Source organism: Rhodnius prolixus, unplaced genomic scaffold, assembly GCF_049639745.1.
Source record: "Rhodnius prolixus isolate KJV_2025 unplaced genomic scaffold, Rpr scaffold_4, whole genome shotgun sequence".
Classification (NCBI taxonomy): Eukaryota; Metazoa; Arthropoda; class Insecta; order Hemiptera; family Reduviidae; genus Rhodnius; species Rhodnius prolixus.
In genome coordinates, this window is record NW_027411614.1 from 36,763,586 (window position 1) to 36,778,943 (window position 15,358).

General features: G+C 34.0%; 1 protein-coding gene across 1 annotated transcript in view; it reads left to right on the forward strand.

The window, feature by feature from the left end:
- tei (irregular chiasm C-roughest protein teiresias) overlaps nt 1–15,358 on the forward strand; it is a 508,251-nt gene that overhangs the window by 287,459 nt on the left and 205,434 nt on the right. The window lies entirely within an intron of this gene.

Consider the following 15,358-nt stretch of genomic DNA (forward strand, 5'->3'; position numbering starts at 1 on the left):
TATTATTAACCGCTGAAACCCTTTTCGAGACCGTTATTTAAAAAAAATATATATTGTTCAGAGATTCCAATAAGGAACTTATTCTTATTTGATTAACATCCCTTTTTTCCCTAAAATTGATTTTGAGATGGAGCCAATTTAACTATTTTTTTGAAGTAGTTCACTGGTCTCATTTTTAAAGTAAAACTAAGCATGCTGCAGGCTAACACACCAGGGAACTTTGCTCGAGGAACAAGAGTATTACATTATTTATTTTCTCTATAATATGGGTAATATGAGTTATGTCTAGGCCAGCGATATTTCAATCTCTTGGCTTTAGGTTTGTTCGTAAGTAATCTGGAACTATTTAGATGTGTTCTAGGGTAGAAAAGGAATATTCATTTTAATATTAAGGTTAATGATGACTAGCTTTGGTCTTTGAAAGGAGTTTGAATGCGCTAGAGCAAAGAATGCGTAGTGTATCGCAAATTCGTGATTTTCGAGTAAGCTTTTGAAGTTTCTGACATTTAGAGAAGTTAGATCCTTGGTTTTAGTCTATTCGTTTTAGTCTTGCATTGAATCAAATTTATTACAGATTAGCGTTGTTATTTAAATACTTAAGGAAGGAAAGTGGAAAGGAAGAATTTTAATGGAAGTGGAGATATAATTTTGAGAAACCTGTGCGGCATTCAAACGTCACACTGTTATTCACAACAAACTTTTTCTTAGCAAAAAAATAGCAATAAAATGTTGTTTATTATAAAGTTCTTATCTGGCTGAATTGCTTGCATTAAGTGTATAGTCAGTAGTAACGGTCCAAAAATGGTAATAGTCTTATCGAATGAGTTAGCTTACGTCCAGAAAGGCAGATAGATATTAAACTCTTTTAAAGATAACGTTTAATATCTTTAAAAATTTATTGATGATTAAAAATACTGTCCTGAAAACTGGGACTATTTCTAAAACTAGTTGATACGAATAAAAGTTTAGCGTATCCAAACAGATATGTATATCAAAAAAATTAAAGTTAATTAACTTTTTTTTTTATGTTACCGTTTATTATTGCTCTTAAACCACGGTTACATTATAGATTGAAATATTGTAAAAAATTGTGAAGAATTTTTAAATATCCTTCTTCCTATTTCTTGGCGCAAGATTTAACATCTTCTTCATGAAGGATTTAGTTTCTGTTGCGTCCAGGAATCCAAGAAAGGATCACGGATATTGGACTCTAGCCACTAGTTTCTTCTTAGTTTTGTAACATATTTTCCAGGAATATTCACTTCAGAGGATTTGTAAGGCCTTGGTGTTTGCTTGCTTTAAGTTTGTTTTGTTTTATCTTTTAAAATTATAGAATAGAAAATGGTTTAAGGAAACAGAAAAATGTTTTAAATTTAAATAATTGTGGTGGTGGATTAATTGTTGAATCTTAAAATATGTCGGATATCGCAAAAATCTTTGCATTTTTCCTTTCATTTAATGGTGATGGGTGACTCTTTGAAAGCTAGTGCATATTTTTTTTGGCGGACTATCACGTCTGAACTCTATTCAGCACAGTTGGTTATGGTCCATGCTGCCCAAAGTACCACTGTTTAGTGAACAGAAAACTCTTTAGATATGGAAGTCTTGAAAAAATATTCTTGACTAAATGGTATAAGTTTTGTAGGGTTTAAAGTTTTTTTTGGGGGGTTCCAATCTAACAGAGATATGAAGAATAACCTTCACCAGACTTAATTGCTTTCTTAATTACATTAATTTTTGCAAATATGTTTACGAATGTTTTTGAAAGCGTGTTAATACCTTTCAGTGAAGAGCACAAAATGGTGTCTTTTCATGGACTTTAGAGCAAGTTGAGAAGGGTCAAAAGTCAAACTGAGTTGAGTAAAACTGGGCCACATCACACTCTCTTTTTTCCGTTAAACGTGTTTGTGTATTTTAGTGGGATACACGGAACCGGTATTACTGGAGCACCGCCTGGACTATCTACTGACGGGGTTGGTTAGGAAAGGGTAGCTCTTCCAGCTAAACTTGCTTTATCCTTCTACTGAGACCTGCTCTATCCTCTTTACACTCAACTTTCCTGCACAACACTGCCGCCGCCACAAACTTACGGGTCCAATCATAAAGTTTATTTATTGGTAGAGTAGGCCATAGCTGCTGCCTGTCCACTTCTTCCCCTTTTCTGAATTTCCACCTCTTCGCCACTTCCCAGAGTGGTTAACCCCAAGCTTTCATCATTATCTAACAACATTCTATCTCTAAAAATCAACGTTCCAATGTTAGCACCTACAATCTTCAAAATAAAATTAGGTTGTTTTTTTTTATGTTCCTGCCTCCTTTTTTTCCTTTTCTTCTCTCCCTTTCAATATGCCCTCTCCCTTCTACATTGTCCAATATCCGGCGGAAAACTTCACTCAACCTTGTCACTTACTTTTACACTGGGGAAATGTTGATAAATTTCCTCTCTATTCAATGCTTCATCAGTTACATCAATATTTATGATCCTCTCGTATTTTCCCAGCCATAAATAAAACAACTCCATTTTTCTTTATTAAAAAAAAAACGGAAAAAAAAGAAATATTTCTTTTAAGGAGATCATTTTAAAGAAGTTTTTGTCGCTAACGAATTCATTTATTTGGAGTTCAATAACAAAATATTTTATCCGTTGTAATAATTTTTACAATATCTTTTTTTTTAATGAATGACCCATTTTTCCGATTTTGCTGTTTCTAAATAATATCTTCTTACTTTTCATGCTGTTTACGGTTTAACTAGGAATTTATAAAACAACAAAATTCCTCTGGATCACTTAGCTGTGCTTCTTTAAATATTTGTATTGTGTTGGTCGCTTTGTTCCGATATTAACCAAAAGTGATTGGTTCAATAATACCTCACTGTGTACACAGTCGCTACGTACAACGATGTTTCTATTTATATAATTCAAAAATTGCAATAAACATGCTTTTAATTTAAAATTCATTTTCACATACATTTTTTATTTATTTACTTCAATTATTTACGTCTGGTAACATTTACCTTCAGAATAATAAGAAAATATATCATAGAAGGACAGTAGTGCTGATCAATGGCCATACCTTTGAAGGAGAGAAAGGCTAGCTGTATCACTTTCTACAGGATATTTAAGGAACCATTTTAGTCTAGGTGGCGTGCAGGATTGAATGATGAGTTACGAAAGAGAGGTTTGGTGCTGAGGAATCGGGATGATGAGAAAAGGAGCTTTATAATTTGAATAGGACTTACGAGTTCGAAAGGTAGATTGCTTTGTATTTTGAAAATTTTTTCTCGAGTTTTTATGGATTCGGTGGTGCCCTTTTATTTCTCCTTTATGGTGTCTCCACACCAGTTCACTATTTTGAATGGAAGAAGTACAAGTTTTGAAGGAAAGGGATCAGCAAAGTGATAACTTGATGGACTGGAGGAATGTTGCATGTTTTCTATTTTCCAGTAACGAGCTGTGTGTTGTCTCTAACGAATAGCTGCTTGGAGGTCAGAAAATTGCTGAATACACAGTGGCGCCAGTGGAAAAACTGCTCGATCGTAACACCATCTCTTTTACCAAGAATAAGAGGAAGTACAAATAAGATTAGATCGATGATTTTAAAGTTGGAAAAATATCTGGTAGATGAGAGAAACAAAGAAGATGAAACGAGATAGCTGATCATATTGTATTAAAATTCTTGGTAAAGAATTATAATTTTAGAAGGATTGTAAGAAGTGACGTTGTTTAGGCTGTCAAGCGTCACTTAGCAGAAAATAAAAATTAAATTAGATGAAACACCTTCTGAGAAGATTTGTTGGTGCGGGTAGGTGGAGAGGGTATGCCACCGATAGTTACGGAGAAAATTCTGTTCTAAAAGGAGAAATTATATTAACGCCAGCAAGGAGAGAAAATGTCACGTAGCTGTAGAGTGGAGCCCCAGCTAGGCCCAGTTCGCAGCCTCCAACATCGCCACCTGCTGCTAGCAGTGTTTAATGCTCCCAGGATACGTGATTTGTGTTGTTCATCTCCAGCAACACCCGTCCTTGGTTTTCAAGCATCATCTCAAAAATATCAGCTGGAGCTCTTCAAACCTAGAGTTTTATTCTTTTCTTAGTTTTATTAAGCCCGTTATTAGATTCGTTTTCTTTAATAAAAGAGAGGATTGTTTTTAGACCTAAGTGGGTGTATACAGCGGCCTGTTTCCAGTGTTTAGTGAATGTTATTCTTGTAGTTTTGGGTTAAGAAAATTGAATTTTCTTCGCAGAAAAAGCTCCATAGTCACTTATATGAATTCCTTTGTAAAAGCCACCGATAGAGTAAATAGACGATAAAATGTGATTTCAGGGTACTAGAAATTATCTTCGGGAAATCAAAGAAAATTCGGAAAAAGTGAACAGATGATTTTGTGGACAGTGAGTGTACCATTTTTGTAAATGCAAATGAACCTAAAACCGAATACAAATATGTACTCTTGTTTATCCCAAAAGCCACATGGTACATTTTATTGACAACCAGTTTTAGCTTTCAATTCCATGAGAAAGGGCCATCGTTACCATGTTTTTCCAGGCTTTACTTTAGATTTATTTTTATTTTATTTAGCCTTAACATTGCTGGCGTTAGGTGTCAATAGGAGTGTGCTCTGTGCACAAAATTTTCCTCTTCAAAATTTAAAAGTCGATTTGAAAAGTTTATTTAAATGATTTAACTGACACAAAAGTTCATCATTTATATGGTCCATTCTGTTTCTGAGTTACTACTGCTAATATCACAGTTATTTACAAAAGTTTAATTATAAATTTATATTCTTACATGGTGGTAAAAGTCAGTAATTGAGCCATCATTAGAGAGCCACCAATGGGGTGGGAACTCCTCGTCATGTTATTGCTTTGTTCTGAATAAAAAAAAAATAATTACGTTTGACTGTTTAATAATAACTTCTTAACTTACAAAAGTTAATAAAGAATGTCAAAATAAAATGAAAATTTGCAAGTTGGGTTTAAGAACCTTCAATGTGAGAGTTTTATATGATGATAAATTCTGAAGATATTCTGGTGGCAGCATATTTGTAGAAAAGTCTCCAGAAAAGTATAACTTAAGCTTACTGGCGAAAGAGTAGGCGAAGAAATAGCTAAAAATAGACGCTGAGAGATCTAAAGTTGGTGCAATTGTAAAGAAAGTTCAAGTGAAACTTAAAGCAGTGAATTGGAGTAAGTTTTTGGGAATCTATCTAAAATAAATCAGGAATAATGGAAGATGAAGTAAACGAAAGGATATGGGCGGCAGGAAATGTTCTTCCATGTAAACAGATCAAACTTTTGAGAAAAGAATAAAGTCTCAAGGAAAACAGGAAAGATCGCAGTTTAGAAAACCATTTTCCTATTGATTTCCCCGAAAACTAGTAAGTTTTAGGCTATACCAAAAAAAAAAAAACTAATTCAGACAATGGAGATGAGGAATCGGAGAAAAGTTTTAGGAAAGACTAGAAGAGATAGGGACCAGCTGCAACTATTTAAGAAGAGATCTAAGTATAGCAACGAAACAATCATAAAGAGAAATCAACTTCGCTGAAAGGAAGAAGACGATGGATCGAAGGAAGATCTTGAGAGGAGAAAGTAAGTGAGGGATTGCTGGAAAGAAGAAGAACTGATCATGAGTACGGGATAAACGAGAGAAAAATACAAGACCTCTGCTGTTTCTTCAGCGGTAGAAGAGTAATGGATTATTTGTGGTACGGCAATACTTAATTCTACTGCAAAATGTTCTTTCTTGAATATCTATTTAATTTCTTGAACTGACCTGCCAGATACCTCATTACACCAGTTATTCTTAGTTAAAAGATAAGATAGACCTTGGTTGTAGCAAAAGCGTAATGAACATCTATATGTAATGGTGTTTGAGGAGATGTTGGTTGTAGATGTTGATGGATAAATAACACCTTGTATTGGTATAAGATATTATATATGTATTTGACTGACTGCCAAGGACTGTATACTTTACACTACAAGAACAGAACAGACTAACTGACGTGGCTAAAACGATGTGTACAATTAAAGTGCAAGACTTTGAACAGAATCTCCTTTTTGACTTTCCTCTCGTTTTTATATACATTCGCCGAGCCTCCCTTCTCTGTGTGCCGAGGGGGCTGTCTCTCTCTCTCTGGCTAGAGTGGGTGAGTGGTAGGGTTTCACTACCCCTTCGCTAGAGTGGATGAGTGGTGGGGTTTCACTACCCTTACATATAGTTGAATAATGATGCGTAGAATAATTGATCTATAGTTGCATGTGTTGCGATTAAACAAGATTATAAAAAAAAAAAAAATCAAAATAAAATCAACAAATCCGAACATTTATTAAAGTGTTTACACAACTGACCTCAGAGAGCATGTAGTTACGTATTTCAATAGGTTCAACGGATCACCTGCATAAATCACTCAACCCTCGCTCCTTTTTTTATTTACTTTTTTTTTTGCTTTTTAGAAACAAAAGAGTATGCTTGAGGGTGGAAGGTTAGGGAATTGATGTGCAGGTTTAACGCTGGACGAGTTAGTCGAGATGGGGTTTTGTAGAGGAAAAACGAGGGCGGTTTGATTACTGTGTTGTTGTTTTAGGACCCTACTTATACGGCCGAATGTGGACGTTCAGTCTCATTGCTCTAACAATTCTTTCCCTCCGTGTATGTATATTAATGTTCAGTCTACATAACTATAAGTTTTCAAACTTTGGTCTGTTTATATTTTACTTTCATCTTTACTGTAAAATTTTCCAACTTTTCCCAAAATTTGAAGCTGCCTTATTAACATATCCACATAATAAATATTTTGTATATCATTTTTTGTTTTTAACAAAACTAGCGAGAGGATTGAATTAACTGGAACTTGAGAAACGTCGAGCATCTCGGTATTATTTCTAACTTCTTGTCCTGTTTATTCTATACAAACAATTAATTTTTTCTTTTAAGTTCTCGGCTGCTAAATACTAACTATCGTTGTACTAATAATTTTGCTAGTTTGTTAACTAATGCAAAACTTTTACAGAAATTATTCAGATAAAAATAAAATAATAAGCATAAAAAGTAACAAGTTAAAAGGGATTTTATTCCAAAATGTATTATTATTAATAAGTTCCAAGCAAGTTATCCATTAGTTTTTTTGCCATAGTTTGAATTTTAGAAGTATTTTCAGAAAAATATTCATCACTATTGCGTGAAGTAAATCTCTGCATTATAATTTTAGACCTTGATGTAAGAAAACCTCTTAAAAGGCATTTGATAACCTTTAATTTTAATAGTATTTTTTAATATTCTAATAAATGTATAGTACTTCGTACTTTGCTTTTTATACTTAATGTAAAAATGAAAAACTATTTAATTAAGCACTCAGCTAGTCATTGAAATTTGAACTTCTTTCACTTAATAAAAGGGCACATTACTAAACGATTGCACAAAATAAAGTCGGAAAAAATTTTATATATGTAAAACAGGTTGGAAACATTCAATTTTCTATTTTCTTTTATATCACGCAAATGGAATCAGATAAGAAAAAGAAAGGTCAAGTGAACTTGCACTTACGATAAAAGGCAGCAATTATATGTATGAATTTATTTTCATAATTCAATAAATTTTATCTAAAGGAAAAATGTTTCTAATTAGAACATTATCAGTAATATATACATGAAAAGTGCTAAACATGAAAGTAATCTATACTTGCTAAAAACTGGAACAGTTAAAATAAACATTTCTAACAATTTATCGATTGTGCAAATAATTTGTTAAGCAATCTTTACAATCGACTTGCAAGGAGTTTTTTTTTTTGCTTACTGAATGAATAATTGACTGATGATATCTGCAATTGTTCTGTGAGTTGGACAAAATCGAAAAATTAAGAACTGCTTGAACACTTCCAAATATATACTTAAAAAATAGTTTCCCTTATGAAGTTACGAGGGTCGTTTGAAAAGTCTGTGCAAAAATAAAAACTACTTAATTTTTTGGGGTAAACCTTTTTTATTTTTCAACATAGTCTCCTTTTAGGCTTATACACTTCGTCCAACGCTGCTCTAGTTTGTTGATCTCTTCCGAATAATAGGATTTGTCCAAGTCTGAAAAATAGCCATTCGTTTCTGCAATCACCTCCTCGTTTGAATAAAATCTTTTTCCCGCCAGCCATTTCTTCATATTGGGGAACAAATAGTAGTCCGAGGGAGCCAAGTCTGGAGAATAGGGGGGATGTGAAACGAGTTGGAATCCTATTTCCATTAATTTTGCGACCACAACTGCTGAGGTGTGAGCTGGTGCGTTGTCGTGATGGAAAAGGACTTTTTTGTGGGCCAATCGTGGGCGTTTTTCTTGCAACTCGGTTTTCAAACGGTCCAATAACGATGAATAATATGCACCTGTAATAGTTTTACCCTTTTCCAGATAGTCGATGAGGATTATTCCTTGCGAATCCCAAAAGACAGTCGCCATAATCTTTCCGGCCGAAGGAACGGTCTTTGCCTTTTTTGGCGCAGATTCCCCCTTGGTAACCCATTGTTTAGATTGTTCTTTGGTCTCAGGAGTGTAGTGATATATCCATGTTTCATCCACAGTGACGAAACGACGCTTAAAGTCCTGCGGATTCTTCTGGAACAGCTGCAAACCGTCCTTGCAACACTTCACACGATTTCGTTTTTGGTCAAGCGTGAGCAATCGCGGCACCCATCTTGCGGATAGCTTTGTCATGTTCAAATGTTGGTGCAAAATATTATTCGAGATGCCCACAGCACTAGCAATCTCACGCACCTTCACTCTTCTGTCACCCATCACCATATCATGGATTTTATCAATGATTTCTGGAGTAGTAACCTCAACAGGGCGTTCAGAATGTTCAGCGTCACTTGTGCCCATATGGCCACTCCGAAAATTTTGAAACCACTTATAAACTGTTCTAATCGAAGGTGCAGAATCACCATAATGTTTATCAAGCTTCTCTTTAGTCTCCTGAGGCGTTTTGCCTTTCATAAAGTAGTGTTTAATCAACACACGAAATTCTTTTTCGTCCATTTTTTGAAAATCACTCGACTTCCTCGATTCAAACGAATGCCAAACACAAAGAAATAGACCGATCTGGCTGAAACTTGGTGTGTGTTCTTCCAAGAGATGCTACTAACTAAACATAACCTCGATACGCGCCAGTGGTGCTATCTCTCTGACTTTGCACGGACTTTTCAAACGACCCTCGTATAATTCTACCTCAGGTTTTATTTAATCTAATGTATGAATTAACTGGATTTATTGTATTGAGATCATACTTTATGATCCTTTCTTTTTAATTTTACGAATCTGGTTTTCCTAATGTAACTAAGTTAAAGAAATTAACAGGATGTGTAAAAAATATTATTTCATAAATACAGAAATAACCGTTTAGGTCAGATTTAAGGACAGAGAGGTAGAAAGTGACGCCAAAAAGGGTACTGTGTTCTACGACCCCATCTGCTAGAATACTGCAATGGGTAAAAAATAATTTGGGGAGATATTCCCTACCAACAGAGTTCAGTTTTCCATCGTTCGTCACATAGTTATTTTGTGAGTAAAACTCATCAAATCATTTTCAAGTTTGCTTAAGCTTTGATACTTAGATATCTTAGTAATAGGTTATTTGATTTTTAAGTACTTTTGTTTACCGTTTCAATTTAATGTTGATGCCAAATAACATAAAAATAAAAATGTTCAATGTACACACTTTTTGTTGCAAAGTCTTATTATAACTCTGGACTCCTTGATGCAGAAACGGACAAATTTAAGCGAAACATTATTTACTAAATTGGACAATGCAATGACAGAGTAAGTGGACTCGGAAGCCCTAAAGGGAACAACACATTGGGCTCCTCTTCCACACTTACCCATGTACTGTGGTTTAAATCTCTGCACAAAGTACTTGTTTGCATATTCCAATTCTGGTTGTGGAAAACTAAGCATTAATCTGATGAGAAATTTTCTTAATCTTCTTCTTTCTTCCTTCTTTCTTTTTATTCTTTCACTTTCTTTTCTTTCATCTTTCTTTTCTTCACAGTCACTAAAGGGTAATAAATGTTTAATTTGATAAAGCTGAGAACCTAGTTAAAGATAACATAAAATTTAAGCTTAGGAGAAAGCTTTGTGGCGAATAATATGTTTCCTGACTATCTAAACGACCTAAAAAAACCTCTTCTGTCCTATTTAGTTAGGTATTAGTGTGACCTAGCTATCGACAAATAAATTCTCCAGATATCTGGCGTTTTACTCGTACCCATGATAGGTCCTTATGTTAAGGTTATACTTATGTTTGGGCACGAGTTTAAATCTTAAATCTTTTCTTCCTAACAGTGTACCAAAGGTGATCTTGCCCATAACTTTTTTTAAAACATTAATCCAGCGGTATCTCTTCAAATACTTTTTTGCCTATTCGCAACCATCATAACCCCCTTATTCTTCTAACCCATTGTCCTCAAGTGTGACTGTTCTCACCTTTTTTAATTTTTTTTTTCTAATTTAATGTAATTTTGTTAATAAAATACTTCTTTTTCTTCTCTTAATGATTTATAAAATAATAGATTACCAATGCCATCTGTTCTTTCATAAAGAGTGTTGAATATGTTATGTTATAAATATTGTTAGCTGTAAAATAACATATTTTGAGAAGCCAGCAGAATACAATTCTCTCAGAAGGGATACATAGAATACACTAAATGAAGTCAATGATTACGTCTCAGAAGAATCTTCGTAAAGTTTTCATATTTATTATTTTGTAAATTAAAAAAAAATGCAGAAAATTATTTAATGTAACTCTAGCAAATATGATTTAATATTTAGAAAAAGAAGACAGAAATATCCATAATCTTTCCAAAAAAAGATTATTTATTCAATATTATAATTAGTATCATTATTATTATTTAATTATTTTATTTATTAATTTATTGTTTTGACAAGAGGATTATTACTCAGTCATACGTTACCTCGTCACCCAATACCATTCAACAACCATAAAGCAATTCAATATTGGTTAAAATTAGATAAAAGAAAATGATTCTGCGAAAAGAAGTTAAGAAAGCTCTTCGAGGTGAGATAATACAAGTGGCAAAGCCTGCAGCTCGGTTCAAGTTAACCATACCCCCGATTAACATAGGGTTTCCTCAAACACTAGAAATGAATCTTGGCAGCATGACAAGATCCTAAGAAAGCACATTTCTAGCGCTGCGGTCTGCTACCACATTACCTTCAACTCCTAGTATTCTCCACCCTAAATTATACTTGTTCATTTAACATCTGCACATGCTCTTAATAATGTGAAGGTAGGAGTTTTGCCGGTTATTGTTGCTGTGATATTTCTCGCATCATTTTGGCACTAAAATCTTATCGCCGAGAATGTTGATTAAATGACGTGAATTTTCATTACATTCAGAAAGTTAATGAAGGATTCATAATGATTTCCACTCTGTACAATTATTGTGAGACTCATCTTTAATCACAATACACTCTGGTGAACAACTTGGCAATAATTCAAGCATCGTGTCTGTAATAATTGTTGTTTTCTCCATCTTTCTCTCCTTAAAATATATTCTCGTCTCTTTCTCGCATCTTACAACCTAGCTATCATTCTCTTTCTGCCACTGCTTTAAGCCAGAACTTGTACATTAATAGGAAGCTTTGAATTATTTATTTGTTACATATCAACTTGTGAATACAACATTTTTGTTAATAATGTTCTTGTTCAACCAAATATCTCGATAATAAAAGTATTTATAATCGGGTACAATACGAGATCTAAGAACAATTAGGGAATATTTGCTTAAGTTCTCAGTTCATAATTATTCCTGCGGTTCCAAATATTCTAGAATATTTGCGCCATGGATTTCAATTTAACATCCAATAAAATGAACAGAAATGAAATCGTGGCTTATTCAAAACAAATACTGTGGCGATTGAAATCGATATTTCTTTTGCAAGTTATTAGTCACTCTTCTAGGACATCTTAAATTGTGCAGGTATATTTTAAGCCAGAGTGAATAATTATCATCTTAAATAATTGGCATGCTCCTCTAAATATGCGAGATATTACTGCATCAAATGGAGCAATCACTGTCTTAAAGCACTGAACAACGAAGCAAAAACATATTAGGCTAAAATCATCAAATAGATTTGTTTGAGAAAAGGTGTTTTTTTCTATTCTTGGTACGTTTTGAAAATGTTAAAATTGATGAATTCCCACATGACATTGAAATTTCTGTAAAATAATGTATAAAGTACAGGTTACTAAATAATGCACTGATGATTATTTTCTTAATAAAATTTCCAAACAAATATTAGACAAATTTTATTAAATCCCTTTGAAAGTAAGGGTAATTCTTCTTACCATCCAAACTTGTTAAAAATTCATAACTTAATGAATTCACGAGATATGATAAATCATGTTAATTATAATTTAATTAAGTACAGAAGATCCATAAACCCAACAAACCAACTCATTCTCCTTCCTCTTATCGACCTATTAGTCTACTTCCGCTTCTAGGGAAAATGTTCGAGAAACTTTTACTATTCCGTCTCCAATCTATTTTAACTCCTCTCAATTTAATTCCTCACCATCAATTTGGCTTTCGTAGTTACCACTCTACCATCCACCAGGCTCACAGAGTTGTTGACACCGTCGCAACCTCCCTTGAGCGGAGACAGTATTGCCCGGGAGCCTTCCTAGACATTTCTCAAGCATTTGATCGGGTATGGCATCCGGGTCTTCTGTGGAAACTTAAGGGCATCCTTCCTTCAACCTACTACCTCATCTTAAAATCATACCTTGCTGATTGATATTTCATGGTTGTAGAAGGCACTTCTTTTTCTCCTATATATCCTATTCTTGCCGGTGTCCCACAAGGGAGTATTCTCGCACCCCTCCTCTATACAATTTACACTGCTGACCTTCCACTGCATCCAAATACTGCTACCTTTACCTTCGCTGATGACACGGCCATTTTATCGTCTGACAATGATCCTGTCATGGCAACTCGCCATCTTCAATCCCATATTAATATCCTAGAACCCTGGCTACGAAAGTGGAGAATTAAGGTAAATCAACAAAAATCCAAACATATAGTCTTCACACTAAACCGGAAAACCCTTCCTTCCATATATTTCAACCATATTGCTCTTCCTACCGTTACAAAAGTACGTTACCTTGGACTTCACCTCGACAAACGACTAACCTGGAATCCTCATACTCGACTAAAACGAACTGAGTTAAATAACAGATATAAACTATTAAAAAAATTACTAGACAAACGTTCAAAACTGACGCTACGTAACAAAAGACAGCTGTACTACACATTACTAGCCAGCCCCTATATGGACATATGGAATAGAACTGTACGGGACAGCCAAACACTCGAACCTTCATCGTATCCAATCCCTTCAATCCAAAATCCTTCGTACCCTTGTCAATGCTCCTTTCTACGTCTCTAACCATACTATCCACAATGACCTTAAAATTCCCTTCGTCTCTGTCCTCGCCAAATCCCGTTACATAAAATTCCATTCCCAACTATCCTCTCACATGAATCCTTTAGTCCAAGCCCTCTCAACCTCCACCCTCCCAACTAATCCTCCACGACGGTTGAGGCGTCGGTGGCCTCGCGACCATCTGCGAATGTAGCGTCGGCTGTCTAGTGGGACAGTCGTGATTCTCCTGCTATTATGGCATATTACGACTGCTATCGCTGGATGGCCGTCGTTCATGTCAGACATGTCAATGTGTGCTTGTTGGCCTAGCCTATCAGCACACTATTATCGACCATCTGTTTTGCTTGTTGCATTTATTTCTGTGCAGTGGTAAAAATCTAAATAAAGGTTAAAAAAAAAAAAAAAAGTACAGAAGAAAAGAAGGAGAGTAGTTGAGGCTTAGGCTTCCAAAAAGACCAAAAAAGACAAAACAAAAAAACAATCAAATTACCTAATGGGAAGCTATGCGCCTATAATTAAAAGAAACTCTGCCAAAAAAAAGACCCATAAAAGTGGGAATTTTAAGAGAAAAGATTCTGAATATTTCTCACTAGATTTATTTTATTTGCTTTCTCACATTTATTTATTTTAGTTTCTAAAATGTTTGTTTACCTGATGCAAGTAATAATTTCATGAAGTAATGTCAGAATAAAAACTTTCTGATTTCAAAAACCGAGTATGTTGAGTGGGATTCATTCTAACAAATGAATAATAATTCTTTAAATTGCAATAGCAGATTTATTTTCATTTGAAAAATCAAATCAAATTTACTGTTTTATCTGATATAATAAAAAAGTTTTAATTAGGAAAATAAAAACACTGGCGAAGGATGAGAAAACGAGAGAGCGTGATGATGTAAACAAATCTTGGTTTTTGTTAGTGGGAAAAAAAACATTGAAAGTACTCTTTGAAGTTATGGTCTATTATATTTTGGCAAAGGACGACGGGCAAAGGATTTTAGGGTAGTGAAGGTAAAAAGGTAAAAATTACCATTTCAAATCAACCTGGTCCTCCTCATTGAATGTTATTTATATTCTTTTCATATTTTTAGTAAACTTATCTAAGTATAAAACAACATTTTTTTTTTCTTTATCATGCCTGTCCAGTGGTTTTAAATAAAACGAGAAGAAATTCAAAATGAAAAGAATTTGGAAACCACTAAGTATAATTAATTAATTCCATCCAATTCTTCTAATAAAAGAGAAATGCTTGATTCTTATTTTAAGCTTATTTATTTTTGTTTTTTGTCTTTTGCTTCAATAAAATCCATTTTTTTGGTCAGAAAAGAAATCAATATACTGGAATTTCACTTTGATTTGCTGCAAACTTCAGTGAGTTGTGTTTTTAAGCCCATCAATAGACCTTGACTCCCGCAGTCCTCTGGCCCTATCTTCTTTATTTTTCGTGCAACCTTCCAAATCCTAATCTCTAACAGTTTTTCATTTCTCCCTGTACTGACATGTCAGTACATCACATTTACTAATTGCATAAAGGTGTAAATATCAAATTAAAAGAAGAATTTAATAAAAACTGTACTAATAGCCATTTTCAATAATTAGGTTTGCGATTGAGAGAACTGGCGATATGGATCAGAAAATAGAAGGTTTCATTTGAGTATTGCAGACATATTTTAGCGAGGGATGTGCTCTTGCTGCCGATATAAGCACATTTCTCTTTCCACCAGAACCACTCTCATTACTGTTGCATGTCACAAGTAATTCAGGTAAAAGGCTGGCTCTCAGTTTCCTAGAGCTGTAGTGAACATTCTATTTGACATATTGGAATGGAACTTAAACTAAAATTAAATTTCGCTAGTTCTTCATGACTAAATTGAATTACTTTAATTCTAATGATTATTATTATATAATAATAATA